Source organism: Notolepis coatsorum, assembly GCF_963971535.1.
Source record: "Notolepis coatsorum genome assembly, chromosome: 4".
NCBI lineage: Eukaryota > Metazoa > Chordata > Actinopteri > Aulopiformes > Paralepididae > Notolepis > Notolepis coatsorum.
In genome coordinates, this window is record NC_140168.1 from 155,271,006 (window position 1) to 155,276,401 (window position 5,396).

Consider the following 5,396-nt stretch of genomic DNA (forward strand, 5'->3'; position numbering starts at 1 on the left):
AGGCTGGAGACACAAGTTCAACTCAGATGACGCCCTGCCTGGATCAGCTTTAGAAACTGCATTTTGCCCATTCACCAAATTATAAATGCATAAGAGACCACAGGGCTTTGGTGCACTCTTTAGGCCACTCACCAGTAAGTGCCCCCACGTCCTGTAAATGACTTTGTGAGTGACTGACCTTAAGTCGATCTCTAGATAATAAAGTTTGTATACAAAAAAATGGACCTCCCTAATTTCTAAACCCTGGCTGGGTGGTGTCCGACCGATTATAGTGGGCCGGTCTGTGCCAAAAAAAAAAAATGGACCTCCCTAATTTCTAAACCCTGGCTACGGCCCTGATTACAGTGAAATGCTTGGTTCTTTCACTGCCCAGCCCAGTCCAGCCCAACCCAGTCCAACCTAGACCAGCCCAACTTTCCCTGCCCAACCCAGTCCAGCCCAGCATCTTTCACTGCCCAGTTCAGCCTAACCCAGTCCAGAATAGTTCCCTCTTTCATGTTAATATGTGATATCCTAATATTTTGAAGAGTAGAGACGGTGTGATTAATATATGTTTTATGCTAATATTGTGAAGAGTAGAGACACTTATTAATGTTTTATGGTAATAAATATTTTAAAGAGTAGAGACACGGTGTGATTATGAAGTAGATTCCCAAGCTAATAACGGTTCTGCTCTGTACCAGAACCGGGCGCCGATCTGATCTGCGTTGTGTTTCAATAACTCTAAGGCTCTGGGATCTACTTATTAACTTCTCAGCGGTGCAGGAGGAGAAATCAGGAGGAAAAGGTAGTTAACAACAGCTGTTTAATCAAAGTTAAGAGTTGTATACAAATTACAATAAAGAATGCTATAAAAGATTCCAGGTACCGGAGCACTATGCCGCTCTCGCCCTATCTAAGAAATCAGATTTAAAGAATGATAGTTGATAAGTCATTGATGGCTTTGTTCCCTTGGCTAGTGAACAAAGTATAGTTCTGTTTTCCCTCCAAAAGCGTCCTTTGTTCTTTGTTGTCTCCTGCTGACCTGCCCGCCTTGGTGTGGATGGGTGGTAGGTGTTGTCCTGGTGAGTTGGGTTTTCAGAGTGTCTCTCGTTCCCACACCCAGATCATTTTAACAAGGCCTAGCGTCCCTTTGTGATGACATCATAAGGCTGTGGTTATCCAATCACATCCTCTCTATGTTTGAATGCAAACAGGGGCGGTCCTTACATAGTCAACCATATATACTTTCATTTGTTTGTTTGTTTGTTTGTTTGTTTGTTTATTAACACAGTTAAACAGAAGTAAAAACAATACATAATAAGTTATAACGATTGTGAAGGAGAAGTTAGAAGCCTAGAGGCTTATCAAGAACGTCCCCCGTTTTATAAAATCAAACATACAAAAATACAATTACCATTAGTTCCATGAACCCAGAGATATCATATTTAAACACATTTCTTATCCTTATAACCTATTTTCACTTTAAGTGAAAACGAATTACATAGTTTAGTATGACTTCAGAATTCTTACCCCAATGTAAACAGGCCTAATTATATTTTAACTTACATCAATTTCTTTTATACAGTTTATACTTTTAGCATTCATCTATAATATATTCTTCCATGATCTCAGTAAACACACATAAGTTTAACAGTTGCATGTCCTTGCGTCCCCCAGGCCGTATAACACTTCATGGGCACTTTGACCCTGTTAACCTCATCACCTCATTGTGTTCGCTAGGACTTCTCCTTCCTGTCCCACCCTAGGAACCAGGTGGCTTCTATTGTTCAATCACTCCCTAAGGGGCAGAAGGTTATCTTGTTCAAACAGTTTCTTTTACAACAGGCTATTTTGAGTGGCCATAGACACACAACTCTTTTGTGAGGGGTAGACAGGGCAAAAGGTTGGAGTACTTTGATCACCAGAAGAATGTATTTGGTTGGCTGACTAGTAGTGCAGCTGTTTTCCTAATCAAAACTTAATCTTATAACCTTTCTTATAAACAATGATGGTTATGATCTATGTCTATTAAAATCTATCACATTTCCACACTCGGATAGTTTATCTATCCTTAATTATGTTTAAACATAGATCTTAACTTCTACACACTACTATCTGGATAATACTTAAGACATTTTAAATCATATTTGGATAAAATACATATGCTTTGCCACACTCAGATCCTAAAATTCAACCGTACCTTCTTTTTTTCTAAATCTCCTTCTTATGTATACTTATACAACAATATAACACCTTTATTAGCAGTCCATTTTTGGTTATTTGTGCCCTGTGTACAGTCTTTAATAAGCCGTTTCGTACCAAGATCAATTTCCATTGGTTTCAACTGTGATTTGTCAAATTCTGACTTAGAACAGTGAGGAGGGGGTCAATGTTTTCTAGATTGACCTGGCCTCCTCTTTATTTCTCAGAGCTGGTGCAGTTCACGACTGCTGAATGCGACCACCCACTCTGGGAGGTGGAATTAGAAAGCAAATTGCCTTTCTATCACACCCCGTCTTCTGTCGAGAATCCTGTCTCGTGTTTACCTCTATTAGGGGTAGGAGCCCCTGCTGTATTTTTCTATTGCTGTCACAGCTGTGGGGAGGTCGTCGCTGGCTGCTCAACCCCCGTTGACCCTTGGATTAGTGGAAGAGGTTTGCTTCTCTCCCCCTCCGCCTGGTCGTTGATAGGGGCGATAGCAGCTCCCCCCTTTCGCTTGTAGACCCCCTGGTCAATGGTTAAGGCCTTGCAGCCCGTCTGTTGACAGCCGGAGTTGTTGCTGAGGCCTAGCCGCCTGTCTCCTCGTTGGTTGCCTGTTGTTTCCCTCTGAAGCCTCAAGACCCGGTCACTGCGTTGGCCGGAACTCTCCCGGCCTGAGAGGTAGGCTTCTCCTGGTTCTTCTCTAGGTGCCCTGCAGCGTTGGGATTCCCCATGGACCTTTGGGTAGACACTAGCCAGTGTCTGGTTTCCCACTCTCCCATTTGTATCCTGTAGTGAATATAGATTTCGCTTCGGGACAGTGCAGGTCACTTCTACCACAACAATTGATTGAGAATCCATACTTTTCCTCCCTCAGACTCTCTTTACTGGTCTGAGTTTTGACAACTTTCTATTCCAAATCATATTTCTATATATCTTATGGCTTCTTGGTCGTTTAATATTCAAAATTCAGAAAAATTCACATGGCTCTCTTTATATTATGCTGTCAAAACAGTATACCCCACCACCCTTCGATGCGGAATTTACATTCAAACATCGTTACCTTCGTCCCCGGACAGCTGCACCCCGGCCCGGACAGTCAGCACTGACACATCCACTCTCCCAGTAGTCCTGTGTGTATGGCAACAAATCACAGTCCGCCTTAAACACACATCTTCCACACTCTCCGCCAGCCTTCATCAAGCCCACGGAGTCCCCCACAAGCCAAGCATCAATTGCACATGTCCACACCCTACACAAAGACTAATTTGGCCAATAGCGACCAAACCTATTGAGCATATTAATTTACAGAGAATCATGCTTCCCAACACTTTCACCAATCACGACACATCCCCAGCCCCTAAAACCGGGTATCCAATGGGCGGAGAACAAAAATCCATGAACCAGCTCATGTCCATTCACTTTGTTCCCAGTCCATTTTATAGACATATACTACCCCGTCCTGATGTGTCGAGATCACTCCCAGCTTGCCAGGTACCCTAAGAAAAAAATATATAGAAAGAAAGGAAACAGAAAACAAAACATACAAAGAAAAACCATGCCAAACCAATAAATGAAAAAATAAACTAAACTTGTGAGCTTTTTCTTTTTTCTTTTCAACTCATTTTTAACCATCACCTAGAGGCTTATGCACCCCCGTATTAACTAAGAAACAAAAAAGGGAAATCAAATGAATAAACAAAATGAACGCTCCCGGCCTAAGTCAGGAATTGCTCGTAATACACTAGAAAAGAGAAGTTCTACAGAAAAATAAAAGTAATTCCTATTACTCATAACTGTTAATCGCTTCTATCAATACTATACAAAACTAGAAACAACTATGGATCTTTTTAATTTCTTAATCATGCACTCCACCCTTTGACCAATCTGAATGTTGACCAAGCATGGATAATTTACTGACCACTAGCTTCTGCAGTGTCACTTCATCACACTGTCTAATATTGAATACCTAATATTAACTGTTTTAACATAATTTGATTTTCTTGTTAGTCTGATTAGTTCATGCATTTGTCAGTTAATCATACATCCGTTTTTAGTAACTTCCATTCATAATCTAATCACCTAACCCCTCTATTCATTTTTTATTCTATTTTTATCCTAATCTAATTTAGGAGCATATTTTATTATTCAATATATTCCACCTTTACCCTAATCAGTTGCATATATTTTTATTCTGCCGGTGGCCTCTGCAGACATGACCTTTGAAAATGACCTTTCAGTCCACAGATCCAGCAAACCTGTCCTTGTCCCCTGGGTTGTGGGACCCGGTGGGTCAGCCGCCTGTGATCAGATGACCCTGGGGTCATCGGGCCCAGAGCATGTCCTTGCTGTCTGCCATCACCGCCATGGTTCCCTTGAGCCTGTTCTGAGGAGAAAGCCACGTACCTATTTGGTTCAGTCACAGTTCCTTGAGCCTGTTGTTGAGAGGGGCCCGCTACCAGTTTTTGTACAAACGCTCCCTGTTGTCTATAGGACGCCGCCTCTTCCCCCATCTCAGCGCTGGCGGCTTGACTTCCCATTGCTGGGCCCCGCCTCTCATCTTGGCTTTGGTGCTGCGGGGGTCCTGGACAGGGGGAGCTTACGGGCCGTGGACACTGTACTTGATACCGACCTTGGTTTTGCCCACGCCCACCTCCTCTGTTCCCCCATCGAGGGCCTCCTGTTGTGGATAGATAGCCCCACTCACATTCTCAAGAAATGTGTCCGGGAGTCCCGCACGCCCAACACTCCATCCGCTGCAACACGTATCCATTCGGATTCCTGCCTCTGCCTCCACCTCTTCCTCGTGGTTGCCACTGTCTCCCTCTTGGGGTTTGTTGTTGTTCTGGCGCAGGACCCCCTTGTGGCCCCAACTGGGCCCGTCCCTGGCCACCTGGTTCTCCATTGGAACCTGTCTCCCCTCCGGGCTGTGTGGACTGGATTAGGCCTTGGAGGTATTCCACTACCTGTCTAGCCTCGGTTAGCTGTTGTCCTAGAGGGAGGCACGTCTTCCCCTCTTCCTCCACCCTGGCTCTTGTTGACTGGCTCCTAGTCATCGGGCCACATCTCTCAGTTTGGTACTGATGGTGGGGGTGGAGAAAACCTGGGCACGAGACACAGGTGGGCTGTAGAAACTGTTCATGTATCGCTCTCCTCATTCGCTTTTGTTGTCCCTTGGTTAACTGGCAGTCTCCCGCAACGGACACTTCAGCGTG